This window comes from Haliotis rufescens, unplaced genomic scaffold (assembly GCF_023055435.1).
Source record: "Haliotis rufescens isolate VD_foot unplaced genomic scaffold, xgHalRufe1.0.p SCAF_12, whole genome shotgun sequence".
NCBI classification, from domain to species: Eukaryota; Metazoa; Mollusca; class Gastropoda; order Lepetellida; family Haliotidae; genus Haliotis; species Haliotis rufescens.
This window is the reverse complement of record NW_025963802.1, coordinates 8,531,064-8,545,002: the sequence shown is the minus strand read 5'-3', so window position 1 is coordinate 8,545,002 and position 13,939 is coordinate 8,531,064. Positions and strand designations below refer to the sequence as shown.

The following is a 13,939-nucleotide window of genomic DNA, read 5'->3' as shown; positions in this document are numbered from 1 at the left end:
TTGAACACCGCATTTAACAGTATACCAGTTATATCCCGGCATGTAAGCTTAATGTAGGAGGAAAGCCCGAAGTGATTCAGGTCTTGGACGGTTACCACTTCAGTGAAACCCATGAGCACAGGTATGGTTCTGACAAACCTACAAACATTATCGGGGCGAACAGGGATTCAAACCCACAATCATAGGTTTCTGGCTTGCCCAAGGGATGCAACTCTGCACAGCATATCCTGGCGCCTTAGACCACTGGGCCACTCGGGCCCTTATATAAATGTGTAGTTTAATAATTAAAAAATATATGATGCAGTGTTGGGCAGAACCAAAGCCCTAGAAACTCATGTTTAACCACCAATGTTCAGCTTCACCTGATTTGTGATGTGCCACCATATGCACATAATGCAATGAGATGACCAATTCCTCCATTATTGGGTTCAATTTACCATACAAGAAATACTCATCTGTTCTCATAAACTAGATTGCCATGGTTTAATACCTAAAAATATCTGAGACAGAAAAAGTCTTCGAACTCATTGTAAAACATACACAGGCCATTGAGAGACCCTGTTCCAAATCTGAAGACAACCAAGTGTTCACATCACTTGTTAGCTGTCATGATGTTCATGATCAACAGTTTGCTGATGTAGACATTTTAGATAAACAGGTAAAAATAATGTTGGAAAAATAAATTCATTGTCAACAGGTTCTCTGGGCATATGGTGTGGCATACCCTTTGTGAGCCTATGTACCCCTCAAGTTCCAACCTATATGCCTGGGGCACATAACCTCACATGGTACATCACACCATATACACCCCGAGACTGGTCAATAACTAGCAATTTTAGGAAGCTCTAAAATGTATCATTATTCATTATTTAAAATGTCATTTTGTGTTGAACCATATATATCTGCTGTAACTATTGGTAAATTTAGATTGGCAATAGCTCGTTTTCGTTGCAGTTCGCATTCCTTATAAATTGAAACGGGAAGATAAAACAATGTACCTTGAGGATTTGTAAATAATGTAATACTGGTTATGTGGAAAATGAATACCACTTTTTGTTAATTTGCAAAGCCTATGGTAATTTAAGACAGCAATATATCCATGAAAAGTTTTATGTCCATCCTACCCTGGATAAATTTAATATGTTAATGTCTGACTGTAACCAAACTACAATTCGAAATACCGCAATGTATTTGTATTATGCCTTTATCTACCATGAGTCAATAATTAATACTGTGGACCAATATATGTACCATGGGCTGTTGGCCTAAACATGTACGAAATAAAGAAACTAAAGAAAAAGAACTAGTAATATAAGACACTACTAAGACAAAATGAATTAATCATTTGATTTTATCCCATTACCCTGTCAATGTATAGATCTTTTAAATCATTGATTGAACCTGAATTGTATTTAAATGTAATAACATACAAATCTCTGCACACAACATATTCAAGATTCGGTCTCGGATTGTCTTAAATAATGGTTAACATTGGACGACATCGTTCTATACCGAAGCCAATGAGATTGTGTCCTTTCTGTCAAACTTGTATAGAGGATGAACTTCATATACTGCTTGTTTGTACTGTTTATACTGATTTAAGGGAAGCATATATTCCACAGAAATACCTGCATTTATCAAATTTGTATTCATGTAAATCTCTGTTGAATTCTAATGATAGAAAAACAATTCTGAGGTTAGCACTTTTTGTTCATCATGCACTTTCTCGACGCAAGAATCTTATAGTATCGTGAAGTTACTTCGTAAAATAATTGTGTACATTCACTTTGTAACATTGTCCCCACATATGTATTGTATGCAGCATTTGTACTCACAGATATCATCTCTTTGTACTCTTGTTTTGTATATGGGCCGGAGGCCTTAAGTACAATAAAACCTCTTGAACTTGAACTCAAATTCATTGAAATTTGTTATTCAGTAATTTCAAGGAAAACTTGGTGAAAAATAATATCCACATCTTCCCTTTCAAAATGGATGAAAATCTAATACATTATTCATGATGGTATTATGAAAATTAGATAATCCATAAACATAGTGATCAAGTTTGTGGAATAATGAAAGTGATTTACTCACCAGACTCAAGCCATCTCAGAAATATCCCACCCAGGACAATGAGACTGAAATGAACAGAGAGCAAATTGTCTTGAAATACATCAGTTTGTTTGTTTGTTGTTTATCAACTCACTCAGCAATATTCCAGCTACATGACATTGGTCTGTAAATAATCGAGTCTGGGCCATACAATCCAGTGATTGACATCAGCATCGATCGACACAACTGGGATACGATGACATACATCAACCAAGTCATCGAGCCTGACCACCCGATCCTGTTAGTTGCCTCTTACGACAAGCATAGTCGCCTTTTACGGCAAGCATGAGCTGCTGAAGACCTATTCTAACCCAGATCTTCACTTGTATGAAATACATCAGATAATCACATGTAAATATATTCCTCCAAACAAGGCATATAACCCAATCAGATTCCCACACAAATGATACAAGAATCATTCATTCAAAATGTCTGTCATTCTGTTATTCTGTTATACATTTTCAGGGGACTGTTCAGAAATATATATGAGAAATTATTGAAAACCAAGATGTGGTATTGACTTCAGCTGTCAAAACAATCTTTTGAGCAGCAAGAAACCTGACAATGGATGCAGTCACTCTGAGCCGCCCTACATCCAGTCCAAGAGTGGTTGAGTGCGTTTCAACACTGGCTTTGAACAGTATTTTAGATACAACACATGTGTTAGCTTGTTAGAGGAAATGTCATATATGGGGAGCACCTTGAAAAAAACTATATATTCAGTTTCAGAAATTGAATCTTTTATTAATTTTCCAATGAAACACATTTGTTTCGGTTCACAATGTGACACTCATATGAAATACAGAAACTGAAATTGATCGATTATCTAACCAAATCTTGACCAAACTTTCATCAAATTAAAATGAGTTTTGTGACACATGAAAATTCACGATATATGACAGTGAGTGAGTGAGTGAGTGAGTGAGTGAGTGAGTGAGTGAGTGAGTAGGGCTTTAACGAGTACTCGAGTACGGGTCGGTTTTACTGGGACTCGAGTCCGTTATCAAGGACTCGAGTACTCGATAAGGGGAGATCACTCTGTTTCAATGTTCAATTGTTCATCAATATATTGATTAAAGCTTCAAAAAATATTGTTTGAATAATGTATTCTTTGTAGAAAGTAGATGTACATTAGTACAATTGAGAATGTCACATAAAATAGATGTAATTATTGTTTTTCCTTCCCGAAATTGAATGTATCAAGGCGATTATTGCTTCTTTGCTCTGACATCAAATGCCAAGTGTATTCTCTTACACAGATTAACAACTGATTAGCTGATATATATATGTTATTTCAGTGCTTACAAATCAAGCGACAGGTCGACAGTTTGGTACAGTTTGAAAACGTGACCAACTCATGAATGAATGAACTTAAAGTACTACATTTCAATATTTAGCGGCCTTAGTCTTGCAGCCCAGCAGCTGTGTATACGTGTATGTCACGTGATGCACATTATCGATTTATTATTATTGTTTGTGCTTGTTGGCAGGTGTCGAATGAAACGCTGATCGTCAGAAAAAAAACAACTTCGTTTGTGTTCAATATGTATTGTAGTTTTTGTAGACGTGGCGTAATGTTTTTGGAGGTCGTGACTAAGATTACTGCAGTTACAAGCAAACATTAACACTGAACACTTCCATACACTTTCACAGATAAACAAGTTCCGTGGACGCTCTCTATTTACATTTCAGTGTAGTTCAATTATACCTATAACATGTTTTAATACTTTTAGATGGCAATTTTGATCTAATGAACCAATATTCTTAAAGGACGTCCTATTTTCGGGTACTCGAGTATGAGTCGAGTTTCACCCCTCGGGTACTCGAGTCCAAAAATTTGGACTCGTGGAAGCCCTATGAGTGAGTGAGTGAGTGAGACAGACTTTGTTTGAAATATGCCTCTTTTCAACGCTACTCTGTTGAAGGAAACCCCAATTAATGGTGATCTGAGACATTTAGCACTTTTGTAAAACCCACGAGCAAGGGTATGGTGCTGACAAACCTAGAAACATAATTGGGGCGACCAGGATTTGAACCCACAATTTCTGGCAGGCACAATGGACACACTTTAGACGACTGAAGGATCATTATCTGGGTGAATCTATTTGTGAGTGAGTGAGTTTGGTTTTATACCACTTTTAGCAATATTACAGCAATATCAAAGCGGGGGACACCGGAAATGGGCTGTGCACATTGTACCCATGTCAGGAATGAAACCCGAGTCTTCAGCGTGATGAGCTAACGCTAAAACCACTTGGCTACCCGACTGCACCTAATCTATGTATGTGTACTTGATTGTGTTCCAGGAACAGGTGCTTGATCCTGGTCATCTCAGTGATACTACATCACACAAATCCTGTCATAACTTTTATACTTTAGATCCCACAGTTAGTGACACAAGATGCTCAAGATGTTCACATTTACAGACTAGATTCCTGGTGCATTACTGACAAGCATCCTCCACAAACCTGCTGTAGCCTACCCCATCCTGTTCTGTGTTAACCTCATCTCAAAAACATCATTCATCAACCTTTTTGTGTCATGAACGCCTAAACTCAAGCTGTATTTCATAAATTAATAGCTTTCAATAAACACATGTCAGTGATCGACGATCACGACAGTCACAGGGTCAAAGAAGCAAGACTTAATGGCTGAAAAAGTGTGAATCGTCCAAGATTACAGCTTGCCAACAGCCCTCCGGGATAGTGCAGGTTTATAACAGCTCCAGCAGTCTGTTGTATTGCTATAAATATGACAGTGTATGACTGTTACTCGCACAAAAATTGTCCACAAGTAACTGAAATAGCTTCAGTTCAACAGTTTTATCCATCATGGTTGCAACAGCATTACCATTTTTCTTCAGAGGGTTTCCAGTTGTATGGCATTTAATGCTTGTGTATGGCAGTAATCATCTCTCAGACTTTAGTGAGTGAGTGAGTGAGTTGGCTTAAACGCTGCTTTATCAGTATTACAGTCATATCGCGGCGTGTCAGCTAATTGTGGGAGGAAAGCCCGAAGTGATTGTGGTCTCAGGTGTTTACCACTTCGATGAAACCCACGAGCACAGGTATGGTGCTGACAAACCAAGAAACATAATCAGGACGAACCGGGATTCGAACCCACAATCATAGGTTTCTGGTGTGCCCAAAAGACGCAACTCTGCACAGCGAATCTCAGCGCCTTAGACGACTGGGCCACCCATGCCCCCCTCTCAGACTTTAGCAAGTGACCAGATTACCCAATAGACATAACAACAGATCATATTGTACAAAGGTCAGTGATAATGAGTGAGTGAGTGAGTTATGATTAATGCTGTTGGATTAGAGTTAGCTCACTCTATGTCAGCTTGATGTGGGAGGAGAGCCTTGAGTGATACAGGTCTTCGATATTTACCATTTTCATAAAATACACAAGCACCAGTATGTCTGTCCTGCCAAGTTGCTGACAAACCTATAAATTTAACATTATCAGAATGGGATTCAAACCCATGATCATTGGTGACTGGCAAATCAAAGGGACACCATGCACCTTTGACAACTGGGCCACCTGTGCCCATGTTAATATTGCAAATATATGTTGAGTTTGTAAAAGAAGTAATTCCTCACCACATTCTAAATTAATAACTGGTCTTGTTGCACAACAGCAAGTGAGTGATTGCAGCTTCTGTAATAACTATTATATCACAGCACATTGCATACAAAGCAGGACCAAACAAAACTAGTGGTTAATACACTGTAAATCAACTGATCCACATTTTAGTCAGCTCTCATTACATGCATTGGGTCCTGTGAACCTAATCTATCGAAGAACTCCCAAGGGATTAAACAGCAGACCCTGATTCTGATGTAAGTAGAAAGCCGTCCCTGTCAGTAATGACCAAGGATCAAGCCTTTCAGGTGATTGCTAAGGCAAGGAGGCATTAACTCTTTCAATACCGTAGGCTGGCCAAGAAGCCTGGACTCCCAAGATACCGCAGGCTGGTAGACCGGCCAAGCTGTAGTCACGTCAAAACCATTATTTGAACCTACCTGTCATATTATTCATTTATTACATCTTGGCTCGGACACAATGTTTAATGCCAAAATATATGCATGAAAAATCTTTGTCACAGCTCGTAACCTAGCACGTTATATCCACGAAGCTCCATTATATTTAATATAGATCGCGATTTCCTGCTTAAACTGTTCAGAATAACACGATTAAACAAAAATCTTTCGCCAAAATCTGAAATTCATCATACACGAGGATGGTACCTTAGCTGTAATTTGATTTCAAAGGCTGCCTGAGGTCACATGCTCAAGTTTGACCAATCACAAACCTTGTAGCAGATATAGGCAAGAAAGCATCATCAGAAACCAATTTTTATCCACTGAAATCGTATGTTATAGCTACGGAAAGACTCCAGGCGATGTTATGAGCGTGTAGATGAAAAATCAAGCTTTCCAGCGATTTTTCATATGTCGGTCTTCGACAAATGTTTTATTCATACGAAGCTTCCAAAACAGAGGTATTTCTTCACGTTACTGAGCAGACAGCCGCTGTTATCGGGAAATGGGTAAAAACAGATTCTATTTATAGTTCTTTTTAAAATAATTTTCTAATTACGTAAGTCATGAAAATAAAAAAGAAATAGGTAAGTGGATTTCATGAAATCTTATATTTGACGAAAATCGTCAAATTCTCGCTTCTTTGGTCCTTAATCTGGACGTTATGAACGTGTTAGCTTACATTTTTTTGATTTACAACAAACCTTATTAAGTTGTAAATGCATTATTTAGATAATGTGATAAACATAACTTTCATATTTATAAACAATAGGATTAGACCTTTCAAATGGTGTATAACATGAAGTCGCTAAGATGTTTTACCAGCAGATATTTTCTTTGATAAATGTTGGTTTCATCTATCATCCAAGAGTCTCTGGGAACTCGGTGTCACAGCTATAAAGGCTTCTGGTTGACTGGTGTTGAAAGAGTTAACGTCAACACTATGCCAGCTTCAGTCGGTGTTTTCCAAGTACTTGCACCATTCACGTGACATAAAAAAACGTTCATCATGATGTTCAACAAGATCTACTGACATTAACTTTGCATCCTCCATAGCTCCAGATAACTTTTTTTTGAGCAATTGAGTTTTTACTCGAAGGTTTCTATTTTAATTGGGTTATTACATTTTTCATTGGTAATTTTTTTCACTCATCTATTCATCAAGCTATTTGGTTATTCCTCAAATGAGTAAACATTTTGAGATTTTAAAACATATGCAATAATGTTTTAGATGTATACAATGGTTTTAAATATGGGCTTGACTTGGAAAGTAAATAAACTCGTAATTGTGTTTCGTAAATTAGCTCCGTTGTATGCATGCTGAAAAAGCTTCATTGGGTATTTACACATGCTGTTTTTATACATTTGAGTTTTCATTTAATGCATGTGTTTCTGTATGCAAGTTAATTGAAAGTAATTGGGTTTTGAATATTTTGGGGTGGTATTTTCAGAAATACACAGCTTATCTGTAGCTCTGATCCTCCCAATGTCAATGGAGCTCTGTTAAATGGAACATATTTAAGACCGTGAAACTAGATGACATGAGTTTCTGGGGACTGACCCATGAAGCATATGTAACACTAAGTGTTGGCTTCAGCCTATGATATAGACTACAGAGTAACACTTGTTTGTTAGTTGTTATGCCACACTCAGCAATATTCCAGCTGTATGACGATGGTCTGTAAATAATCAAGTCTGGACCAGACAATCCAGTGATTGACATCAAGAGCATCAATCCAACAATTGGAATACGATGACATGCATCAACTAAGTCACCAAGTCTGACCACCCGATCCTGTTAGTCACCTATTTTAACAGGCATAGTCGCCTTTTACTGCAAGAATGGGTTGTTGAAGACCTATTCTATCCAGGATGTTCATGGGTCTACAGAGTAACAATAGCTGTAGTGCCAAAAACAACAACTTTCTTATCAAGGCCATGGAATAGGTATTGTATACAGATTACTTCATATGATATTGTCTAAGAGAATGGGTTTGGGACTGATACTAACAGTGATGCAAAATGGGCTTAATTAACATGGGACATATGGAAATATATACTTCACGAAAGAAATAAAAGAACACACAATGTTTTCAAATGATTATAGTTAATAGTATATTAAGAAGACTTTAATTTAAGAACAAAAAAATAATTGAATGTCATTTTACCTGGAGCATGATTTGTTGAGAAACTAGTGCAAAGTGTCTGGCCTCATTACCTAAGTTCAATCTAAACAGACTATGGTGCATGCACATACATGAACATGCATTTCAATATACAACTGATGCGTGATTCATATTGGAATATTAAGCAATCATTGCACTGCCATCTTGCTATTCCATTGGTTAATTCGTACCACGTCACAAAACACATTTCAATGCAGACCCGGAAATCATGTGACTGACACTAACCTCGATTATGACTAACCACATGATCAGTATGATCCCAACATCTACCGCTTCATAGAAGTCATCAAGAAGTCAGAACATGCAGATCGGGCCAAGATTTCGCAGATCGGCTTTGGTGCTCCCCCCAGGAGTAGAAAACGAGTCTACCGATAGGTAGAGAATCACTTGTGCCACTTAGAAGAACATTTGGCCCAGGGATTAAAAATACCCATCCAATACTTGGATGCTGTTGGTCATTTTTTGAAACTTGGCTAGTGACTTATTGTGATTATCATCTGACTGATTAGTTCCATGTGATGTGATGTTCCGAGAAAACAAGATGGCGTCTGGTACGAACATTTTACAGTTCGCAGCAAAGTTACCTACAGTGACACATGGGACGGTTTGAAGATTCCATTAACTTTAATGTGAACTTCGGTATAACAAAACGAATGATTACTCTTGACGAGGTCAATATGCGAAAACAAGGACCCTCGGAACCGACCCCTTTGGCGGTCTGACTGCATCTTGGCAGACCACCTCAGGGGTCAGGTCGTTGGGTCCTTCTTTTTGAATTTTGACCCTGTCAAGAGTAATTACTTGAATAATGTTTTAACATTAGACCCACTGAAAAACTGTAATGAATAACAATAATCCACCTTACCTGTTGTGTATTGAGGCCATATGTTGGAAGAGGAATTCAGCATGAAACATCTATAATTAATGCATCATTCTCTAAACAGTCATCCGTGCTCTAAATGGCCATCAATGAAATCACAATCAGCCATTGTCATTATTCCTCCCGAATCCTAGAAAGGTGGTAGACACTATTCCCCTACTGCCTACTCCAACTACTTGTCATCAAATCGGAAAGGCCAGCCTGTATGTTAACACATCTGACTTTTCAGAAACTGAGCACTGGAACAAGGCGCTCAGCACATCACACTGTGAAGATCGGCTCACGACTGTTGTCTTATAGCTGTGGAGTACCCAGAGCATGTAGTCCGAAAATGATGATGTTCAACTGCATCATATGTGGCTTTAGTGTAAATGTTATGACACCAGCCTCAAGAAGCTAAATGTCTTGGATGAAAAATTGTATCAAGGCCATCAAATGAATAAACATTTACTCCATCCTTATGAATTTTGGCACAAATGACACATGACAAATCAGCTTCCAGAATAGCAATGAAGAAGGTATGACATATCTAATCAACAATAGCCATGTTTTTGCCATCTGCTAATGCTAATGCCAGAGGAAAATCCCCAATTCCTCGAATGCAGTTTTGTTAAGGAGCGGAGCCACTAGATTTCAGTTTATCACATTAAAGTGCATTGTGGTATAACTGCTGTTGACATACGTGGTAATCATCCAAGACGAATGCTCTGAGTAGCCAATGATGTTTGATCAATGTTGATATTTGATTGAAATCAAACAGGCCAACCCTGACACTAACAAACTTATTTCATGCCATTATTCATTACCATCACTTTTTAATAGGAAAATCTGAAATACTGGCCCCGTTATGGACGGACACATTGTTAGGGGATATCCCTTGGGTTAGATCAAATGAAACATCGACAGATGTCCTCATAACCACGCTAAAATTAACGTATCAAAAACAGATTGATAAGAACACACTGTAACAGCACTGTAGTGAACATGATAATCATTAAGGGAGAATTTAGAATACATTCATTGTAAGTTCATGGATAATCGTATCATGTGACTTTAACTAATCAGTGTCATTGACCTTTGGTGCCATAGAATCTTTGGTCCATGGCATAAGCCTTGTATTTGTTTGAACGTGGTTCCTTTTAGTCACCTCTCATTTTCTTACCCTAATAACAAGAAGAAAATCAGTGTGTCCGTTGATCTACATAGATATGGAACAACAAACACATTTTGATGAAGCTTGGCCAAAATGACCAATGACGACACTGCTTGCAACCAAACCATAGCAGTGTTTCTGGGCAAACAATTACAGCTGGATTGTCAACTATACCTTCTTACTGCGACAAGGTTAATGGTATACTCCTGGGACATCCGTGTTGGGAAGTCTATCATCATCCTGCTGTGCAGGAGATCATGTAGCTCTACTACCATATTGCTATATTACCATGTGTGTGTGTTTATGAATATGTGTATTCATGTCTGGTCAGTGATGAGTTAGTCATGCGCAGCCGTGATATAACTGGAATACTGTTAAAAGTGGTATTAAACCCAACTCACTCACACACTAGTCAAGCCCAGGGTGGAGTTATGTTGAAAAAGGGTAACTTGCTCCAGAAACCACATTCCTTCTTCCAGGGTCAAGCATCTCTTGTTTCGTGAAGTACATCAAAAATGTACATTCTTGATGGTAAAATGCATCCTTATGTAGCGGCCATAAAATTTCTGAGTCCCGTGTTTGGATTCGAACCACGGACCTTCTGATTCTGAGGCTGGACGCCTTGTCCACATGACCAAAGAGGTTAACCCCGTCAGTAAGCTGACAAGGTAAGGATGTCATCTGTGGGATGACACCACGCCCTGCTACATACCTCCCCGTCAACAGAAGGCACGTCCCGGGCCTCATAGTAGGGTACTGAGACTTATTTTGCTCAAATTTAATATGAAAGCACACAACCACAGGTTGGGCGCCAATGTAGCAGCCATAAAATGTCCGAGTCCCATGATGGGATTCGAACTACGGACCTTCTGAGGTCAGACGCCTTGTCCACATGACCCAAAGAGGTTAACCCCGTCAGCAAGCTGATAAGGTAAAGATGTCATCTGTAGGATGACACCACACCCTGCTACACTTACAATGGTTGATATTGAACTTAACTTTTGATAGGGATGTTTGTAGTGTCCAGGATATGAGTGAATGGGACTAATTGCAGAGAGATGCTGGCATACAAATAGTATTCAACATTGCAAAGGAACTACAATTGCAGCTTCATTTCAAGGAAATCAATACGCTGATCTCTTCTAGTTTTGTAACAGTATGAAGAATCTCATTATCCCTAGCAAATATCGAGTGGTATATTATGTGTAATAGTTTATCAGATGATTATCAAGAACAGACTTGGTGGTCAGAACTAGGTGTTGTGATTGCTGATTGTGTTTCTGCTTAAACTAACATACCTAATTTCCATGAAACTATACAGACAGTGAAAAGTTATAAATATTTCAGGATCCACTACGGTATATACTTCACACAAGTTTCAAGAAGATATTTAACATGGTTTTGACCATACTGCTGTGGAAAAAAACAGCCCGAGACATATGACATTTTTCTGTCAGCAATGCTACCACAAACAGGAAAAAAATGCAAGAAATATTTCATAAATATCTAAATGTCAAGGTGAAAATAATATGTCTGGTACAATTACCAAGGTTCAAGAAGAGGTATTCAATAGCATGAGACATATTAATCAATTATCATACACAAGAATGTGTAAAAATACTGAAACTGAAACCTTCCAAGAAGCAAAAAGCACTAACAGACTTTTATGTTAAGTTTTAGAAAGACATTTTGAAAGGTTTTTAATATATATTACCAAACCTAAAATACTTATAGACTGACTGGCAGACAGGCAGACACTGGTATTTCCGCATCATCATATGCTGGGATCAAACAGAAGTAGTTGTAGTTGTCAAATTTGACCTGACTTGACCCTACCTGACCCAAACTGGGATGATTGAAAATGACCCTACCTGATATGATCCAACGTGATCCAGCTTCATATGGACACATATAATTCAACCCAATATGACCCAACATCAACCGACTGACATATAGCCAACTATCAATCAATATGACCCACCATGATATGACATTTCATGAACCAACCCAATATGACCCAGTATTAACCAACCCTAAATGACCCATCATGATATGACCTGACATGAACCAACCCAATGTGACCAATTATCAACCAACCCTGAGTGACCCAACATGATGGCTATAAAAAGTGTTCTTTGTATATTTGGACTTATGTTTGTAACTTATTTCATAAATTTTATTAAAATTTCTTTTAATATTGTTTTAAATAATTTCAGCAAAATCCTGTGTGAAGCGATCGGAGGATCGCACAACTCACCGTTATTAACAGCAACCACAGTCAGATTTCCGCTATTGACACCTTGAAGCGAACTTTAGTTGACAGAGAATGGGTACATATATCATAAATGCCATACTTTGACTCGTTAAAAGTCATATTTGTTATAGTTTGACGATTCTATGTCAACACATAGTTCTCGCGATCACGTGCGCGGCAGCCTCGGTGGTGACAGGTCAAACTGGTTCCATGTGAAAAATAATAACAGGCAATAGCAATCAGCTGCTTCAATTATTTTAAATATATTTAGTAAAAGCTGCAACTAAAATAACAAGATATTGGAATATATTATTCCTGATAAAAAAATAGTTTCAGATTAAATTTCTCCGATCCTTGCATTAAAATCCTGTAAAGTTATATCATTGGGTTTGTCTTGACCGAATCAAGATTCCAGAAAACAAAGATTCCAATAAAACGTGTGTACAGCTGATTGCTGTTGTTTCCGGCTTAGTTTACAAGAATATACACAAGTTAATCTTAATCCCTGGATGTAAAACAATGCCTAGCAGAACAAAAAATACAATTTAAATGGTAAATCAACATGTCTGGTGATTTTTTTTATCTCTAATTTCAAATTTGTACTGACCAAGTCTCTCATCACCTGTTCGTTTACGGGAATTCCCTGAAGGGGTATGGTGTAATTTTTTTTCTGTGCATAATATTTGAATTTTCTTTTCTCCCAAATCCTGAATCCGCTAGAGAGGGTTGCGCATTGTACTCGGGTGCGCACTATACTCAAGAAAATGGTAATGGTACGGTAATGGCCAAAGAACGGAGAACAACATTTTAAAAATGGCTGTCACAGCAGCATTCAGTTCAGCTGAGCTGAACATACACACTGAAGTGAGTGAGTATAGTTATATGTCACTTTTAGCAATATTCCAGCAATATCACAGCAGCAGACTCCATAAATGGGCTTCACACACTGTACCCATGTGGGTAATCGTTCAGCGTTACAAGCAAACACAGTCAGATTGTTATACTTATGACAGTGATGCATCAGCAACAGTCAATTAATTACCAGCAGATGAATATTTATTGTAAATGTTTCAGGCACCATGGTTTATTGAGTTACATCATTTATAAATTAATTCCCAATATCCCAGTTAGGGACACCTAGAGTAATTCCACACACTGTACCTATGTGTGGAATACAGACATCATAGCGCCGCCATACATATGCACTGTTCATAAAACAAGCATACTGTGTCAGGAAGTGCCAGACAGTGTGTGTTCAACAATGCATCATGCCGGAGCTGTAAATGTTAGATGTCAAGTAATATCGTC

The 13,939-nt window shown here is 38.0% G+C and overlaps 1 long non-coding RNA gene across 1 annotated transcript in view; it reads right to left on the bottom strand.

Annotated features, from left to right (window-relative positions):
- The window catches only part of LOC125378348, a 167,563-nt gene extending 165,423 nt beyond the window's left edge, over window positions 1-2,140 (bottom strand). The window contains exon 1 of the long non-coding RNA XR_007220213.1: window positions 2,095-2,140. This is a non-coding gene — a long non-coding RNA (uncharacterized LOC125378348). The remainder of the gene's footprint in view (window positions 1-2,094) is intronic.
- Between the last annotated feature and the right edge of the window lie 11,799 nt (window positions 2,141-13,939).